We start from the raw sequence: 20384 nt of genomic DNA, 5'->3' as shown, positions 1-20384 counted from the left end.
GGAAGATCAACTCAAATGTGATACCCATACATCCTGTTGGGAAATGATTAATGTTTTCATCCGTAAGATAACGGTAGGGGAAAAGATTGATAGTATCACACAGATGGCGGTGGTGGAGAAAGTTGGTATTTCTATAGCCAACTGGTGGGGAGATACTTGTGTGTGCATAGCCACTTGGGCTGTGGAGGTGGGGACAATTGCTATATAGTTAATGATTTAACAAATGCATATTTCTATATCTTTCCCATCAAACATTCATAGTTATTAACAAGAAGACTGGAGCAGGACATTTAGTATAATACTGGTTACAATATTAAAAATCAAAAATTACACAAATACCCATCAACAGGAGAACAACGCTACCAATTATGAACATACTGTCAATGTCAGAAGATCAGCTGGTTCTCTGAGCACTCACTGGAGAGCCCTCTGGGCATATTGGTGAGAAATAAAATGCAAGTAGAAAATTGATATGTATAGTCTGACATAATGCATGTAAACATCCACTGACACACACAAACATACAGACACACTGTCACTATCTCCCAGAGCAACAGACTCAGAGATTCACATCTAACTAATAACTATGGTTACCTGTGGGCTTAGGAGTGGAGGGGCACTTGTCCTGAAAGTTATCTCTGAATTTTCAGTGTTTTATAGGTGATATCTTACAGGTGATACATGTATTATCTGAACAACTAAATTTTAATAATTTTCCTAAAAGCCCAAATGTTTTTGAAGCTTTCTCAGTCTCTCTGGCAGAATCTGTTCTTCTGGTGTCTGCATGCTTTTGAATTATTTGAATGTTGTGTCTGTATGCTTTTGAATTATTTAAGTGTTCTGTCTTGTGGTTATCTCTTTACACGCATGTCTCCTTCATTTGTCCATGTGTTCCCAAAGGATGGAGACATTTCCTGTCCACCTCTGTCACTTGGTGTTTAACCATGTGCTTTATACACAGAAGATGCTCAGCACACAGGAGTCGGCGGAAGGGTCTCACCAGAACCCTCTGCATCATGAGTTCCTGGGTTTACAGCCCCCTCCGTGGGGTCATTTTGCCCAGCCTGCACAGAGGGCTGGCAGGAAGCAGGCTGCTCCATGAGCACCTGCAGTGCCAAGGTGTTTGGACTAATATAGCTAAGTTCAGTTGCTGGAACACTGGAATACTTCTGCGAGGGCTAAGCATCCCCCACCATCCCCCAACACGGCTATCCTAACTTTCTCCACACTCCAGCATCTAAAGTGTTAAGGCCTGACCCAGCGGGGGCATCCAGAACCGGCTCCAGAGCTCCATGGCAGTGATGACGGGTCTCAGCGGTTGTCACACATCATGAGGGTCACCCCTCAGTGGTGACAAGAGGCAACAGTGTGGAGTCCTTCTTGCCAATGTGTTAACGGCATCCTCACAGAATCCTCAGAACTTTGCTCCTCTGTACCAGAAGCTGAGGCCTAGAGGCTGGTCTGAACCAAGGGGCTTGAGGACAGAGCCGAGACTCAGTCCCGGTTCTGTCTCACCTGGAGCCCCTATCCTTCTCCCCACGACTCCGCTGCCTTCGGCAAAAGCTCCGGGCTCTGGAGACCGGCTGGACTGGAACCACGGACGCATGCGCCGCGTGAGCTGGAAACTGCAGCCCCTGCAGGAAGAACACCCGCCGCCGGGTCACGTTCACAGCCCCCGCCCCCCTCGGCCACGTGCCCTCCTCCCACACCTTTGAGCCCAGCTCGCCCCCCTTGGCGCCATGGGCCCTGCACTTTCTGCCGAGCTGGCTCCTTCTTCTTCCGAGAACTCGCCACGGCCCCAAGTGCATAGGAGGCTTTGGTTGAAAGGGTCAACGTATCAGGTTAAACGAAAACCTCCCTAGGATTGTGAAAGAGCTTTGGAGGACAGACTGAGATCTGCCTGCTCCGGGGACCTGAAAGTTCAGGTGTTTCTGTTATTTGGTGACACAACATGGGAATGAAAGAGAAGTAGATAAATGGTTTTTTTTTTTTTAATCCACAAGACACTTTAATCAAATCCTCCAAAGAGGGGGGAAAAAAAGTTTATTAACGTGGTTGGCATCGCAGACATGACAAGTGACGTGTGTAACTGAACCCAAATGTCCCGGGCTCCCGGGTGTGCTGGAGGAGGCGGCCGGGAGGTGATGGCCATTGGTTATGACAATGAGGCGTGCGGGCTGGGAGAAGGGATTTCTGCTTCTGTAGCAGCCCAAATGGGAGGAGCCTCCTGCTCCCCTTAATCACAAATTGAGCTGAATGTCATTGGAAATGGTAATAATTTCCTCCAGGAATTGCAGCTGCCCCGCTGCCTTGGTTCTTATTCCCAATCAGAGTGCTTTTACCCAACTCACTGCAAGCAGCAGCTGAACCCAATGCCAAAATCATCCGCAACAGGGCTGCAATTAATCCAGGAGGGGAATGAGTTATTTCTCTGTTGAAGAATGTATTTGAAAAAGCAGCACGTGGCAGACGTCTTTTTTTTTTAATGAAGATATCAGTTCTGAATCCCTATAGAAATACACTCATACGTTTCTATGCCTAATAATCCTGAACTGGAGGGGGTGAGGCAGAGAGTTCCTCTCAAATAACCTGCACCCCCAGCCCTGAAATTTGCCTTTGGGGCACTTTTCTCAATCGTAGCAGCTTAGAAAAATCAGTACCTCAGTCTCACCTCTGTGTGGCTGGGAGATGGAGGGCTGGTGGGGTGGGTTTTGATATCCACCTTCCTTCCTTCCCTCCTGCCTTCCTTCTTCTTATCTTTCTCTCTAAGGCCAACACACCGGAAGCCAGGATCTCATTGCCAGCCTGCCAGCTCAAGTGTTCCCTGTGGCAACAGTGAAGGTGAGTCTCTCCTGGAAAGAGTACCTGGAAAGGGACAATAAGAGTGATTTCAATGATGTATAGACACGTTTGTGAACACATGCGCTGCAAATTGCATAAATACAAACAGGGCAATTTGAGAACACCACAATTATGTTAGAATTGATTAAAAAAAACAATCAAAAGATAGATGTCTACACAGCATTACACACCACTCCGCAGGTGTGTGCAATGTCTTGACCCCCTCCTGCCCCCGACACACTCTTCCTAGCAGGGCCAAGCATCTTCAACTTTCGATTATTACCCTCAGAAATGTGAGGGTCACTAGAAAGACAACCTCCTTCCTTTAACTAGTGTTTGATATCTTACCCTCCTCAATGATAAGTTGGTTCTGTAGCTTTGCAGTCCTGTCTGTTCTATTTTGGCCATCTCCTCCTTAGAAATCAAACTAGAAGCTATATGTGGCCACATAGGCTCTAAATGAGACACAGAATGACAGGAATACTGGAGAAGGACAAGAGGATGTCCCAGCATCACAGGGCTGAGAAGGAGAAAGGATGTAAATTACATGGAGGCAGAAGAGGGATTGACAGATGGAGAGGGAAAAACACCCACAGAGTGAGGTGTGCGGAATGCCCAGCCCCATCACTCCAGTGCGCTTTGAGGACCAGCATCAGCAGGAAGGAGGCACATCTCAGAAACTCAGTCTCGAGCCGCATCCCAGCCCCAAAGAATGAATCTGCATTTTCAGTCCGCAATCTGCATTTTAATACAAAGCCCGGTGATGCCCAGGTGTGGCAAGTCTGAGAAACACCACTGGGGTGTTCAGTGGGAGGTGGGTAGAACTACCCTGCAGTTGGGGGTTAATGCCTGTCCCCGCTTTCTCTTCCTCTCCCTGACAGCTCAACAGCTCGCCACAGACACACGACTGGACGCTGTGGGTCAGTCAGCAGCTCCTGACTTGTTGCAGACGGCCAAAGAGGCTGCTCAACCCGCTCCAGCCCAGGACGACTTGGAGACTCAGTGCGCACCTTGCGAAAACAGCCATTGCAGGAAAAGAGAGAATCTTTGTTCTTTCTCTAAACCGCCTCCTAAGATCCACCATAGCTTTGCCCATCAGATTTCTTTTTCTCATCGGGTACTGGTTGAGCTCATGAAGAAGCACAGCCATTGTGGTGGACAGGATGGTTTTTGTCTCAGAAGCCAAAGGCGTGAGCACCTTAAAGAGGGAACTCTAAGTTATGTATCACTCACTGATGGCCTTAGTCAAAATTCCATAGAAACCTATTTCATGGGGTGGAAGAATGGTCAAAAGAGTCAATATTTGTATTGATTAGTGACTTCTGTAACCCAAGATATAAGCATTCTCGAACCTTCAGAGTAACAGTGGCTACAGATTCAAATGTCCCCCTTTAACAAATGAGGAAATGGAGGCTCAGAGCGGCTAAGTGACCTCACCAGGGTCACACACAGAGTAAGTGGCAGACTGAGGTCTGAATCAGGTGACCTACTGTCTTTCTACCAGTGCCCTTTCCACCACATCCATCAACCCTCTGTCACTGAAAAATAAAAATCAGCCTTCAGAATACACAAAAAGACAGTGTTACTTTAGAGGCAAGGAAAGCATGTAAATGTTAATAAGACCTTTATCCTCTTTGTTAATGGATTATTAAACAAGGTTAATATTACTGTGATGGAGGGGAGAAAAGCATCCATCAAAACGCCCCCAGAGGCCATGTGCACACAGTGCCAAAACATCGGATGAAAAGAGAGAAAGCTGCTTGGCATCCGCCTGCTTTGCTTAACTGGTGCCAAGCATACGGATGGGTGTGCGGATGCTGGCTGAGCAGGAAGTCATCCCTGAGGCTCAGGACGTGAAGGGTTTCCTAGCAAAATGGGGTACTGCTGAATCACTGCAGCAGAGCATTGGGGTCCCATTCATTGGTGGAATACTGGACACTATCACTTGTGATGATATTCAAATTGTCCTCTGTGTAGCCCACTGCCTATCAAAGGCTATCATGGGAAGCTGAGCAGAAGAAAAACAGAGCAAGGGACTAACGAGCTCTGTCATATACCTGCCGGCAGGTAACCAGTTGGGAAGTGAAGCAGCTTCTGTCTTAGGGAAAGTCAGGAGACCCCGGTTCCCAACCCACGCACTTTACTTGCTATGTGATCCTGCACTTCTCTAAGTTTTAATATATTACTTTGCACGCCTAGAGTCAAGAGGCTTTGGTTTACATTTTCATTTGCTTTGCTTTGTTTGATGGCAGGACAGACTGAATCATTACTTCTCTAGCCCTCAGTTTCTACATCTATAAAGTGGAGATAATGTTACCTACCTCGTAATGCTCTTTCTTATGACCAGTGAAGAGAGGGAAAGTGATTCGCACTGAATGAGGTGCAAAAAACAGGATCCAAACTCGAGAGCTGTCAGTATTATTGCACCATTTTTAAGTGAAAAAACAACACCAACCGTAGTAACAGTACTTAATGCCAAATTTGAAGAATTTATAACTTAAGGGACATCCATAGCCACGTGGAAGGCACTGATCCTATTTAATGAGAGATGCAGGAAGGGAAGGTCATGGTCCTCTTATTGTTATTGGTTGACACCCCCTCCCTACTACTTTATGTGTCTGTGAAGGCACTTCAAACAGAAGCTAAGCTAACATGATTTCAACATGTGGCTTTGCTTGAATCTGCCCAAATAAGGAAGCAGGGCCCAGCATGTTTAGGAGGATGGATTCTGTGACCCGCAGAGAGCAGAACAACTGCGGTGCTTGGGGGCAGAGTCACATGTCCTAATGAGTCACCCTGTGATAGGAGCCTGGAAATCTACATTTCCAAGAAGCCATCCAGATGGTTCCTCAGCACACTGATGTCTGGCAAATACTGATCTACGTTAGGGTCTCTGAAAAGAAAGTGACCCGATAGAGTATACAAAAAAAGCATTAAAGTTTCTGTCCTCAAAATTATTTTTATTTCTTCTATGTTTAAAATCAGTTTTTCACACATTGTATACCGGCCGTAATATATTAGTGTGCGTGTGTGCTCAGTCGCTCGATCGTGTCCAACTCTTCAGGACCCCGTGGACTGTAGCCCCCCAGGTTTCTCTGGTGTCCATGGAATTCTCCAAGCAAGAATACTGGAGTGGGTTGCCAATTTCCTATTCCAGGGGATCTTCCCCACCAGGGATCAAACCCGCGTTCCTGTGATGCCTGCATTGCAGGCAGATTCTTTACCACTTCGCCATCTGGGAAGTCCCATAATATATTAGTACAATACTCTAAAAAAAAAAAAAAACCTTAAAAAAAATCAGTATGCATGTCTACCATGTCCACATATCTGTGCACACACACATATGCATATACATTCAGAAGAGCCCGAGGACTCTCATCTGGAATACTGATTCTTTGGGGAGTACACCCCTTCGCCTGCCTCTCTGGATTTTGGCTCTCTGCACTCTTGGCAGGAGGACAATGGCAAATCCCTCCAGCAAGTGCCTGAAGTCCAGGTTTTCTGTGTCATTGCTCAAAGGGGAGCCACGTGCTGGAGGTACCAGAAGCAGGGGGCCCAGCGGAAGGCTCCTATGGAGACTTCGTTTCTAAAGGCTGATGTATGTTCTTGTTCACACGGAGAATCACTTTAGCCCTCTGCCTAACGATGAGCTATGTCAAGGGCTAGCCTTTTCCAGCACCTCCTGTTCTGTGTAGATTCGTATGTTTAAGCAAGCTAACAAATTCATCAATTCCTTTATCCAATGAACATTTATTGAGTGTCTAATAGATCTGTTATTGTTCTTGGCACTGAGACTCAGCAGTGAGCAAAACAGATGAAGTACCACTACTCATGACCTTACTTTCTTACAGGGATGCCAAAAACTAATGTAAGCCTGTGAGTAAGAATGAAGACTGTCAACTGTTGGTTCACATAGAGACTATGCAGAGAACTAAGATAAGCTGAGGTTCTAGAGAGAAACAGGGGTAGTGCTGGGAGAGAAGACTTCTCTAACAGGCAAGCTCCCAGAGTTTAATTCCCATGCCTTCCATCTTTGAAAGTTACAAGAAGATACGCTCTACAAAACAGGGCTTCCCTGGGGGCTCAGCAGTAAAGAATCCGCCTGCAATACAGGAGACACAGGAGATGCAGGTTCTATTCCTGGGTTGGGAAGATCCCCTGGAGGAGGGCATGGGAACCCACTCCAGTATTCTTGCCTGGAGAATCCCATGGACAGAGGAGTCTGGTGGACTACAGTTCACAAGGTCACAAAGAGTCAGATAGGACTGAAGTGACTTAGCACTCAGACACGCATGCTCTACAAAACATGGGGAGCAATCAGGAGGAGGGCACAGGGCTCAGGAAACAGAGACACAGAATGAGAGGCAGAAAGGACGCTTAGGACAGCGGTGAAAGGAGATCCCAAGACCACGGCTGGGAGCCATCTCGCCAGCCACCAACCCAGGCTGGACCAGGTCAGAAAGCTTAGAGAGCATTTTCCAAGAAAATGATATCGATAGAATATCCTAGTTTGAGAGGATTTACACCAGTGGTGAAAAGGATGGGGGAAGACTAATTATGTCATGAACTATGCAAACTAATAATAGCAGCACCAACAATGATGACAAGCATTGTCAGCTTCCCAAGAAACAAAGCCCTGAATGAAAAAGGCATCATAGTGAATATCAGGCCCCAGCTCTGAGACGAGTTTACACAGCATTACCCCGTAAATGTCAAATATCTGGCTGAGCAAAGTTACATATAAGCATATTGGGAGGACGGGTCTGGGAAACAAGAATATATGTAGTAGGCCCTGGAAGTCAGGCAGGGTTGTGTGGTTGCTATGAACGAAAACTCGATTCTCATCTTACTTAGCTGGAAGAAAACAGAAAATGGACTAGTCTTAAAACCAAACATATGGTGCCCAGAACTGAGCTCCCCAAATGACATGGCCATGGAACCAAGACCCTTCTGTTCTGAACACAGTCACTAAAGCAGTTGTAAGTGGATGAAGGTTGAGTCCTGGTTTTATTTCAATAACCTCTATTTCCCACGCTTGTATTGATGGCTGCTTCTTGATTGAGCTGTGCTAAGAAAAATACATAAGATCATGATAGCTCCAAGAAGAAGCTTGGAGATGTGGTGACACAGCCATATTTTGGCAAAGAAAATGAAATTCCCCATTTCGCTTCCCACTATCCACCCCCAGCACCTCATAAAAGAGAGCAATTCACACAAGAACACATCGTGACTTAAAAAATAAATAAATAAACGCTTGGATCACAAATGTTTTCTTGTAGTGCAAGCAATAACATTAGCTGGGCCCATCTTTTAATTACATAGTTTGGCCATGCAAATATTCACAGACATTTTTAGTAAGGCAATGGACTTTTATTTAAATGTGTAATATAAAGAGCTCTCCTACAACTGCTGATCGGAGCTTCTTTCTTATTTATTGCCTTCCCTTCTCTCATGCTCCGGCCTTGCCCCAACAATAAAATCCCACTTAGCACTTGCTTTTTCCAAAAAAACATCATTTTTCACCATCTTAGGAGTGAAGAGAAGAGGACATGGAAGGAGACTTCTTTCTTTCTCTTTTTTAAGAGACTAATATTCTCCTCCCAAATATTTAATCATAATTATATTAAGAAACATTTATAAAAAGTTAAGTAATAAAATTAAATAGGTTGGAGAAAAACAGAGAAGCAGACAGCAAGGATTAAGTGTAGTAATATAAAGAATAGATTATATTTAATGAAAATTTCCTCAGTGTTCAACATTTTTATTATACTTAATAGAGCTGGGCTTCATTTTTGTCTCCAGTAATTGTGTGTCCATAATGAATGGCCATTCTTATTCCCCCATTGAGCCCTGACAGAAATTAATAAACCTAATTCTGTAGGTTTAAGTTTAATTTTGTTGAAATATATAAAGTAGTTACATATTCACTTAGCAGCCAACCGAAATGCCGCAGCCCTAAGCTTCTCAGCAACTTTATAATGAGTCAATTGTTTTCTGGGTCTTCCTCCCCACCTTCTTGCTCCTGACTTGTTTGTGATGCTTCCAGCCCCAGAGGACACGCATGGCCACGGAGGTGGAACAGTGATCAGGGTGCACGTTGTAAAAGGTACAATTATGTGATCTAGTCCTTTTCCAAGAACAGCTGTTAATGATTGCTAAGCATTCTCTGCTGTTTTACAGTTTGATTAAGAAAGTATGTCATAAAAGAGTGGGGGATGGGCGCTGAACAAGCCCCCAGTCCTCAGCAATAAACAATGTGCACGGTCTGATGGCCAAAGCTTGGGGAGTATGGAATCTTCTTTTAGGATTCAAGTACCAGAGTGGGGCTTCCATGAGGATTCAGCCTTGGGGAAATTAGAAGGGATTCAGAGGAGCCACGCTGCCTTGAGATCACCTCTGACCCACCCACCAATTAGTAACTGACTACAGATGCCTTTTCAGAGAAGAGTCGTCTACATCCCGGGATCGTCACCCCCTCCTCCCTTCATCTCTCTGTCAATCCCTCCCTTCATCAGTTCCTTCCTTCCTTCACATGTTTGACTTTATCACATACTCTCAGTTTAGGAATAAAATGACCAGCACAACCCAGCATGATCCTAGACCTCATGGAGTTTATCATTCATCTTTGTTCTAAGGTTACTTCACAAATAAACATAGAAGTGTGACTGTAAGAGTGGTGTGGCAAAGAAGACACACACAGAAGGGGACAGGCTAAGTGCTTTCCCGAGGAAGTGACCACACGGATGAGGTTGCAGGGAGAGGAGGACCTGGCAGGAAAAGTGGTTATAGGTGGCATCCCAGGGATGGCGGCCCCATGACAAATGAGAGGCCCTGAGGTCAGGAGGAGGAGGAGGAGGAGAAGGAGGGAGATGAGATTTCCCAGAAGAGGCCCCATGGGCCACTCGGAAGTCTGGGGCTTTATCACCAGAATGACGAGGACCACCCGAAGGTCCTGAAGGGACAAGAGACTTGCTCAGAGTTGCTGCTATGAGCACTGGGTGAAATAAGGCTAGAGGAAAGCTTGTTCGTATCATCTTCATCTATTTTTAAAAATGAAGAGATTGACACCAGGAAGTTTAGTCAACACTGGAGCACGAGCCGAGCGTTCTGACTCCAGGTGTCTCTTCCCTTTGCCTTATCGGCCTCCACTCCTGGAGTCTCTCTCTACCAGACCTATTGACCAACCTCAATAAAGAGAGTTCAAAGTACCACGCCCATGAACTTGCTTCTGGAGTAACAGGTCACTGTATATAGTTGGTATCTTCAGAATGCTTTCGAGTAATATCTTCTAAGTACTCCACTAATAGACACTAAAAGGATGAGGTAACCAAGACGGTTCTGGACACACCATCCCATAGTAACCCCATTATACATAGATAAGCTATGTGAAGGCAGATGCCAGAGATTTATAGCCTCCTATCCTCCATCTCATTTTCCTACATTATTTCTGCTCTCAATTGTGATCTTATATACAATAATGGAATGTCAATGCACAGCGACTTTGGAGTTGACTCAAAACAACCACCCTGGGACTCAAGAGACTAAAGATCTAGTCCCAGCTCCTGCCTCCAAGTCCTGTGGGTCCTCAGACAAGACTTTTCCTTCTGGCTGGGCCTCAGTCTCCAGGCAGTGGGTTCTAAGAGCTGACCGTTCCAGCTCCTGAGTTGGAGAAGGAGAAGTTGCCCAGGAAGAGGCTCTGATCACCCCTTAACAGTAAGGTACTGGCCCTGCAGACCAGGTGAACCTCACTGGGCCATGCTCGACCTACCTAATCACAGCAGGAGGGGAAGACAGAAGGCAGTGAGAGTTAGATTTCCAGGTGGCAGTTCCAATTGCTGTGTGACCTTATGCACATTAATTAACTTTGCTGGGCCTCAGTTTCCTCATCTGTTAACTCTAAGTCAACAAATCTGCCCGGCCAGGTATCCCACCTCGCTGTGGATATTAGGGAAGACGTCTGTGTGGCTCAGTCCCGGACTGAAGCAGATGCTCCGTAAACATTCTGCAGCATTCTGCTCTTACTTCCCACCCATTCTTTCAGATACCCTTCTTTTCCTTTCTCCTTGGTTCTTCTTCCCTCCCATCTACGCTTTTATCCTGTTTCTCCCTCCTCTGGGGAGAATGGCAGTAGTTCTTGACAGGCCACCTCCATACCTTCCTTTATTGGGGAATCTATTATTCTTTGATGTGAACTTCACTTCTTTAGTCAAATGCAAATGGGAGCTTCGGATTATACCAACTGGAAATGGTGTGATTCCCACCACTGGTAGAGCTGAGAGCTTTCTCAGTCCTTGATGTCTCCATGGGTCTACATGGACCTGATTCTACTGTGAGCAGCTGTTTAGGAGCAGTGTGGCAGGGCATGAAGAGAACCCCCAAATGATGTCTCAGAGGAAGAAGGACGAGTGCCATGGAGGAGGAAAGAGACATGGGAAGGAGACAGCCTGGTCTCCAAGACCCACCCCAGGATGGATCTCTGGTCAAGCCTTCTCCAGAATCAGAACCAGAATCTGCTTCTCTAGGGGCTCAACAGACTGAAGCTGCTCTTCTGCCTCCCGAGGGTATAAGTTCACGTCCATTGAGTGTCTGTGTTGGGGAAACGTGCTGTCAATAAGAACAGGAGATTATCTTGAGACTGTTCCCCAGCCCTGCTCTCCCTCACTTCTCTCTGAACTCTGATCTCTCCGCCGGGACCCCGTCACTGCCAAGCCACAGACTCCAGCATCGCTTTGCCTTTTGAACCACACGCCCTGCACACACACACATACACACACACACAGAGCAAAGAAAGGCCATCTTCTGATAAGCAGATCAATTAGCAGCCTTGTTATCGGTGGTTATCAGTCCCCCTTCTTCCTATCAACACCAGAAAAGGGGGAGTTTAAGATTCCAGAAATCATAAGCAGCCCCTTTTCCCGAATGGAGGACAGGCCATGGTAATGAGTGATAGTGTTTGGCATCTACTCTTGCCAAATAGAATTAAAAAACATTTTTTTTTTTCCGGGAGCTTGTGAAGAAGGAGAAGGCTTAGGAAATGCTTTTGTTTGTTTGTGAGTGTTGGGCTGGACAGCAGCCCTTATCTACTTGAGCAGGGCCAGCCTTAGGTATTGCTTTTATCTATCTCAGGATGGTAAAAGCCAAAAAGTTAATAGTAAACAGGACAATGTTCCTGAAAATAGCAGTGCACACACACAAGATAGAATGCTATAAATGAAGGTACTTAAGCTATCAGATGGTTCATCCAACTCACCCACTGGTCCGTCCACCTCACATCTAACATCCATCCACCCACATCTTCCTTCCATCTATCCATCCATTCACCCCTCTACCTGTCAGTCCATCTTTCCCTCCATCCTTCCATCACGCATCCATCCATATATCAACAGATACCTTCTGAGCACGCTAACATTTTAGGTTCATGGACGGTACCTTGATTTTCCGCAGTGAACCAGGTAGACACATTTCCTGGCACCTTAAGTCCTCAGTTGAGGATAGTATGTGGATAATTAAACAGTCTTCAGGACAATGTGATAAGTACTGAGATAGGAGGAGTTCAAGGTGCAGGGAGAGGACATCCAACTGACATGTAACTGGGGTTTGGAGTTGCCTTGTCACAGCATGTCTGAGGAGACGCTTCCCTGGCGGAAGGACCAGCTCTGAGAGCACTACATGTGGCTGGGCAGACAGAGGAAGCGGCAGGGAGTTAGAAAGGGTTCAGAAGGGCTCCACCACTTACTGAGTGCCAGTTCTTGCCAGACACCAGGCTTGGCAGGTCACAGATTTTCCTCTGTTTGTTTTCCCAGCAACTGGAGAAAATGGAGGTTCTATGCAGCGAAGCTGAAGTGCCTTGGACGATGGCCGACTTCACCAGTGGCCTGGCTTTCTCCTGCTCCCCTGCCCTCATTCTAGGACTTCAAGAGTTCCCCTCCTCCGTGCCTCTCTCAGGGCTCGTCAGGGACTTGGGGAATCAGCGGCTTCTGACACATTCTCCAACCAAGATGGCTTGAGGGGGACTCTGGATTCAAATGAGCCTACCCTTCAATTCCTCTGTTATATCTCCTAGCAGTATGACTCCAGGTGATTTCCTAACCCCTCTCAACCTCAATGCCCTAGGCTGTAAAATGGGGATAATAACAGTATCTACCTCACAGCTTTATGAGAAATTAAATATGCAAAGTGCTAAGTTCAGTGTATGTTATTATTTTATGTTATGTTATGTTATGTTCAGTGCTATGTTATTATTTTATACAGAAATAACACAGTAGTCTCTACAGAAGTAGCTTTGAGTTGCAAGAGGGGAGACACACAGACACAGAGGAAAGATGTCTTAAAGCTTTTGGTGGAGGCCTAACAAAGGGGACTTTTGCGTTCTTGTCCTTTAACCAGAGGGGCACCTGGGAGACAGCCTGGGAAACCGGAAGGTGGTCCAGAGGTGTCAGAGGACCCACGCCGGAACCCACCATCACTGGGACAAGCAGCTCTCCCTATCTGTCCAGCCTTGACTTCCCCCAGCTCAGAAACCTGGGACTTTAGGGCAGCCTCTTGGGGTGACTCTGGGTTCTAAGCCTCTTCCAGCTCCTTGGGCCCCTCAGACCAGGGAAGTGGTGACTGAGAGTCGTCCCCCATCCTCCAGAAACACCCGGACGCCAGAGTCAAAGTCCTTGAGGAAGACGAGGCCCCCATTTCTGAGCCCCCATTTTGGAACGTGTTTGGAAGGGGGCGCAGATGTGGTGGAGGCCCCTTCAGCCTGAAGGGCTGGCCCCTGGCTCGGAGTCCCCAAGGCACTCTCCCTGAAGTGCCCCCTCTCTGGCCTCCTCTCCCACTATTTTTACCCATGTTAATGTGCTTCTCAGATTCCTGCCAACACACTTGGTTTTGTAATGTTGTTTGATAACTTGAACCACCTTAATGAAATATTCATACTCCTTTCTCTGTTGGAGCAGTCACCCCGGTTCTCAGAAATTCTCTCTCTTGTTTTCGAAGCCTGCTCCACAGGAAGAGGATCCCCCTAGAGTGAGGCCTGGGACCCCCCCCACCCAGACCCCGCCAGCTGAGGCCTGCGGAGTGGCTGAGGGAGCGTCCCTCCAAACAGGAGGGGACTGTAGGCACTGGTCTCGGGCTCCTCCTAGGGAAACGTGGGGCCCCAGGAGACGGGGCAGGAGCAGAGTATTTGAGTGGGGAGCCCCGGCATAAGACCCCGCTCTGGGGAACAGAGAGACCCCCCGGCCCCCGGAGCCGAGCATCTTGGTTAGCTCTGCGGCTGGGTAAACGCAGCCCCCGCGGGCGCCTGGAGCAGCCTGCAGAGGCTGAGGGAAGACTGCCACCTGTTGAGTGCCAGTGATAGTGTGCTCCTTGCAAGGGCTCTGGGCTCAGGATGGGAGGCTTCAGGGCAAAGAGGCAGCGCCTTCAGCATCACCCGTTGGTCAAGGGATGCTGTGGTCTTCAGTGACCCCTGCTACTCAGGAGAGACCAGCTCTCGGCACAAAGCCAGCCCGGAACCCCTGCCAGAACCCCTGCCTGCCTCCTGACGCCCGTCAGGAACACTTCCCACTCACCACTCTCTTTAGATGCTGCATGCATTTTTTTTTAACTAAAGTTTTTCTTTAAAACCATAAAGAGCCCGGATTCCTGAGTGGACAGGTTGACAAGGCATCACAGAGCATCCACGTCTGGGGCAGAACCAGCTCTCCTGGAAGCAGCCCCGGCTCTTCGGTCACGGGTCCCTCCCAGGGTGACCGGTGTCCTGACTTCCGCGATAACTCCGCAGGTAACCCGTGCTGGCCTGTGCGCAGGGTAAGCCGTGCCCGTGGCAACGCTTCTCTCGCCCCGGGTGTCATTCGTGTGACTCACCCGCCCCTGTGCTAGGACGAGCTGTGCCTCTCTGAGGTGGGGTGCGGGGTCATGCGTGAGAACTGCTGAGACTCTGGAGATCAATGACTCCAGTCCTGTCGTTTCTGCGAGAGAGAAGGAGGCACGGAGACAGGTGGCGGTTTGTCTGAGGTCACACAGCTTGCACCGAGGTCGCTCCCCTCTAAGACAAGGCTCCTGCGCTAACAGTGACAGCTAACGCAAGGCTTCAGGAATAAGGCACCAGTCTCCTCTCACAGACCCCAGGGCCTGGGGCTTTGTAATTAGGTCCATTCTAAGAGCTCCCAAGGGTGTTGGCATCACCTCACCCGACTCAGCATTGTGCACACCATATTTACTTCAAGTGAAAGTGTGTCCAACTCTTTGCGACCCCATGGACTGTAACCTGTCAGGCTCCTCTGTCCATGGAATTCTCCAGGCCAGTATATTCAAGTGGGTAGCCATTCTCTTCTCCAGGGGATCTTCCCAACCCAAGGATCGAGCCCAGGTCTCCTGCATCGCAGGCAGATTCTTTGCCAGCTGAACCACCAGAGAAGCCCAAGAATATTGGAGTGGGTAGCCTATCCCCTCTCCAGTGGATCTTCCTGACCCAGGAATTGAACTGGGGTCTCTTGCATTGCAGGCGGATGCTTTACCAGCTGAGCTATTCAGATGCTTGCTGACTGAATGAACGGATCCAGTACCTCGCTGCTCTCATCCAAATAATGCATCCTGGACACGGGTCCTGATTCTCTCACCAGGTGTGACGAGGACAGATGAGATAGTGAGTGGATAAGAGCAAGGAAGATGGTTACAAAAGGAAAACTCATGCAACGGACAGCCTCCACTGCTTCCTCTCAGAGGGTTTGGCCTGGACTGCATTTGTACCTCCAGCACTTACGCACTGTCCTAGGGGATCCTTCAAAGCCTCAGTTTTCCGATCTGTACGAACAGCAATTTATATCAGCACTCCTAAAGGCGCGGAAAGTACATCGCAAGTGCTCAGCAGTTGATGGCTAGTGTCACCACTTCTACGATTATGAACATGGATCCAACCAGTCATCGGCTCAGTTTAGCACACTTCTTACTGAGAGCCATCCTAGATAGGGCACCAGCTGGGGTCAAGAATGGTGGTTAAGCTTCTCATTAAAGAGCTAGAAAAGGCTAGAGACTTTGGGTTAAGTTTCCTTCCTTCTACTCATCTAAGCCTCCTTACCCTTTAAGACACCGCCCCTGTCCCCGGGGCCACACTGCTCTCTCCCCTTGAGAACTCTGGTAGCCTCTGTTGGAGATGGCTCAGCTTTATTGTTACCGCCATGCAGTTGTGGGGGATGGCACCTGGCTCACTTGCTCACCGAGCCTTATCTTTCAGCTCTGCTGTCAGCTCCGAGGACCAGAACAGTGCCCCAGAGACTCGAAGGCGTGTCACCAACCAGGCAGCTTTGTAGAGGCGTTAACCTGCAGGGTGATTACCCAGGTTCTCCACTGGGGCACAACACACCGTCCCCATTTCCCCCTTGAATGGAATAAATACTTTAAAATAAAAGGAAAGAAAATTCTCCCATGACCCCTCCATCCACAGATAATGACTTTAAACTTTCAGGACACTGCCTTCTAGTCTTCTAGCTAAGCACATTGGGAATAGGGTTAACATTCTCTCTTTGCAGTCAGTTTTATTTGTAGATGCTATACTGTTTGCACTTCCCAAAGCTATTTAATACTGCTCTTTAGTAACAATAGTGACCTGATGGAATCGTGGGGACATATTCAAATATATTCCACAATTCCTCTTCATTCACATTTCTTCTAATGTTTTCACGTAGACAATTCTGCTTCATGAGGATAGACTTCCTGAATTGGGGTCAATTGGTCAAAGAGTTGTTTTTTTTTTAATTATTTTGATTTACATTTCTTAAAAAGAGAGAGAGAGAGAGAGTCATGTTCCTATTGCAGGCAGGCTTAATCCCAAACTGGACAATAGGAAAAGTGAGCACCTTCTCAAGCTGACTTTAATCCATTCACCTTCCCATTTTGTCTCTTGCTACACAGACATGCAGACACGCACACATACACACACATGCCTCTTGTCTGAGCCATGCTGGAATACTTGCTGTTATTGCAACAGGCCTGGATATACATGTTTTCAGGTCAGGGCTTACTCACATGACTCTTTCACCTGAGGGATACAGCTTCCCTCTCCTGAACTCGGCCACATCCTCATGTTTTCATGACTCAGCTGTTACCTTCTCTCCTGGTGCGGTTTCTCTGAGCTCCCAGGCAAAATGAGGCACCCCTGCTTCTTGGGCCCTGCCTCCCACTCCTTGATGTTCCCACTGCAACCTGCCCGTTTAATAATAATAATTATATCAATCATAATAGTACTCAAGGTGTATTGAGCCCTTATCATGTGCTCAGACAGTATTCTAAGCACGTTTCCTAGATTCTCCCAGCACTCAGTGCTTTGTGGCTTAATGATCAGTTGCTATGTACATTTATTTGCTCCCCTGCACCAGCCCGTGAGTGATTTCTGGGAGGGGGCCGCCCTGTTTTCATCTTAGCACTCCCAACAGCTAGCACAGGGCCTGGTGCAGCAAATGTTCCAGAAATGAACATCGGAACCTCATCCAGTGCAGGGCTGTGTTCAAAATGATCGGAGAGCTAAGAAAAGACTCCCTCGATGCAAATCCCATGGTGTACCCCCCCACACACACAGTGTGGGGGGGACTTACACCCCTGGAGAAACACCGAAAAAACCACCAGAGAGGTCCTGAATACCATCACAATGCAAACAATGTTCCCCGCCCCCAGAGCCCTACTGTTTACATCAAGATTTTCATAAACATTGTTTCTTTAATCCTCTCTCATTGGCTCTTGGGAGCCTCCAGAAGACACCACTTTTTCCTTACAGATGGCTTGAAAGGAAAGATGCTCAGTGATGGATATGGTCTTTTTTTCTTTTCTTTTTTTTTTTTTTTTATAAATTTATTTATTTTAGTTGGGGGCCAATCACTTCACAACATTGCAATAGTTTTTGCCATACATTGACATGAATCAGCCATGGGTTTACATGTGTTCCCCCTCCTGGACCCCCCACCCACCTCCCTCCCCATCCCATCCTTCTGGATCATCCCATTGCCCCGGCCCTGAGCCCTTGTCTCATGCATCGAACATGGAATGGTGTTCTGTTTCACATATGATAATATACATGTTTCAATGCTATTCTCCCAGAACGTCCCACCCTCACCTTCTCCCTCAGAGTCCATAAAATTGTTCCATGCATCTGTGTCTCTTATTCTGTCTCGCATATAGGGTTATTGTTACCATCTTTCAAATTCCATATATATGCATTAGTATACTGTATTGTTGTTTTTCTTTCTGGCTTACTTCACTCTGTATAATGGGCTCCAGTTTCATCCATCTCAGTAGAACCGATTCAAATGTATTTTTTTTAATGGCTGAGTAATATTCCATTGTGTATATGTACCACAGCTTCCTTATCCATTCGTCTGCTGATGGACATCTAGGTTGCTTCCATGTCCTGGCTATTGTAAACAGTGCTGCGATGAACATTGGGGTACACGTGTCTCTTTCAATTCTGGTTTCCTCAGTGTATATGCCCAGCAGTGGGATTGCTGGGTCATATGGCAGTTCTATTCCCAGTTTTTTAAGGAATCTCCACACTGTTCTCCATAGTGGCTGTACTAGTTTGCATTCCCACCAACAGTGTAAGAGGGTTCCCTTTTCTCCACACCCTCTCCAGCATTTATTGCTTGTAGACTTTTGGATAGCAGCCATTCTGACTGGTGTGAAATGATACCTCATTGTGGTTTTGATTTGCATTTCTCTAATAATGAGTGATGTTGAGCATCTTTTCATGTGTTTGTTAGCCATCTGTATGTCTTCTTTGGAGAAATGTCTGTTTAGTTCTTTGGCCCATTTTTTGATTGGGTCGTTTATTTTTCGGGAATTCAGCTGCAGAAGTTGCTTGTATATTTTTGATATTAATTGTTTGTCTGTTGCTTCATTTGCTATTATTTTCTCCCATTCTGAAGGCTGTCTTTTCACCTTGTTTATAGTTTCCTTTGTTGTGCAAAAGCTTTTAATTTTAATTAGGTCCCATTTGTTTATTTTTGCTTTTATTTCCAATATTCTAGGAGGTGGGTCATGGAGGATCCTGCTGTGATTTATGTCGGAGAGTGTTTTGCCTATGTTTTCCTCTAGGAGTTTTATTGGATATGGTCTTTAACAAAACCAGGAAGCTGACCCTGTGTGCATGTTCGTTATCTGCCCCATATTTGATTTTATGAGCCCCTGAACTCCTGTCACTGACAAAGTTAAGTTCTTCTTGAGGAAGATGGGGCTCAAAATGATGAAATGATCAACTAGAGTTTGCGCCCAAGAAAGTAGGAGAGTAGAAGTCAAGGCCAGGTTGATGGACTCTGAAAACTTGTCTCCATCTTCTCACTCCCTCAGTCCAGACGGTAAACTTGCAGAAAGCAAGTAACCCAGCTGACTCCCCTGTGAGGACAGCCCCGCTTTCAGAATCACCCTACCTCCCTGCTGCAGAATTCAGGCCACCATGTGAGGGTCTGCGAGGTGTCTGGTGGTCCCTCTGTCTCTTGACGGAGCCTGTCTCCAGAATTTGGGTCTGAGAATATCTGGCCAGAGTACACGCCCTTTCTGCCATACTACATCTTAAACTGATTTTCCATGGGACATGGTTCTTCAGAAAGTGTACGTTATGATGCTAAAATGTGTTCTGTGCTTGGTGAAGCAATCCTAAATGCCTTTATTAACTACAAGACCTGTCAAAGCTTTAAACAGACCGCACCCACTGTGCATTTCCATGAGGGGTAGAGTATACAGCCATTAAGTTGCTAAATTATTTGACTGCAGACCCTTGTTTTTGGAAATCATCACGTGGAATGAGAGGACGGAGGAAAACACTTGAGAAAAGGCTTTCTCACACTCGGACCCTCATGCCTCAGAAGTTAACTCCAGTCTCATTACCTATTTATTTTCTTTCCTAGTTCCTCTGGATTGTGGTTTCAATCCTGATCGGAAGTTACCAAGGCTCCCTTACGAGAACAGTGAAGCATGGGCCCCACCTCTCCTAGCCTGGTCCTCTCCTGACCACACTGCAGTGCCCCCTTCCTCCTCCAGCTCCCCCCAGGCCCCCATGCACTTGGAAGGGGAACACAGACCATCCTACAGATGCCAACTGATACCGCTTCCACTCTTAAATCACCTTTCTGAACGTGACACTCGGGGCAATTGTCTTAGATTAAGGGCCATCATCAACAGAAGCCCTTTCCTGCTTCCTTTCCTTTTCCCCCTCATCTGTATGCTGTTTTTCCATAACATACACCCTAATGGAAACACCTCAAAATCCTCATAGAAACAACATCCCAAGATACTGGTCCAAAATATTCACTTGATTTACAATCACCAATACCATTCTAGCTGCAAAATGATAGACCAGACCCAATAATACACTCGGAGGAGTTTGGGTTAAATAAGGAAAGAGAAAGAGAGAGCAAATTTAATCTAAGCTACTGCTTATTTAAAAATTGATAGGAACTAATTAAATTAATAAAATTTTATTGAACTTTAAAACAAAAATCAATTTTTAAAAAAATCCCCCTTTCACTGAATCCAAAAAGCAATGAAATTCCTTTTTTTAATTAAATTGGATG

The 20384-nt window shown here is 46.7% G+C and overlaps 1 long non-coding RNA gene across 2 annotated transcripts in view; it reads right to left on the bottom strand.

The window, feature by feature from the left end:
* Nucleotides 1-230: 230 nt before the first annotated feature.
* LOC145515882 (uncharacterized) overlaps nt 231-20384 on the bottom strand; it is a 378733-nt gene continuing 358579 nt past the window's right edge. The window contains exons 4-5 of one of the 2 annotated variants that reach the window (XR_014061088.1): nt 2672-2865; nt 231-1634 (exon numbers count right to left, since the gene is read on the bottom strand). This is a non-coding gene — a long non-coding RNA (uncharacterized LOC145515882). Of the gene's footprint in view, nt 1635-2423; nt 2866-20384 lie in introns of those variants that run through there. The other variant, XR_014061087.1, reaches the window with a different exon arrangement.

The sequence above is a fragment of the Giraffa tippelskirchi genome, chromosome 7 (genome assembly GCF_054371585.1).
Source record: "Giraffa tippelskirchi isolate mGirTip1 chromosome 7, T2T-mGirTip1v1.2.pri, whole genome shotgun sequence".
NCBI lineage: Eukaryota > Metazoa > Chordata > Mammalia > Artiodactyla > Giraffidae > Giraffa > Giraffa tippelskirchi.
Note: the sequence above shows the minus strand (reverse complement) of the source record. Positions and strands in the feature narration are given on the sequence as shown.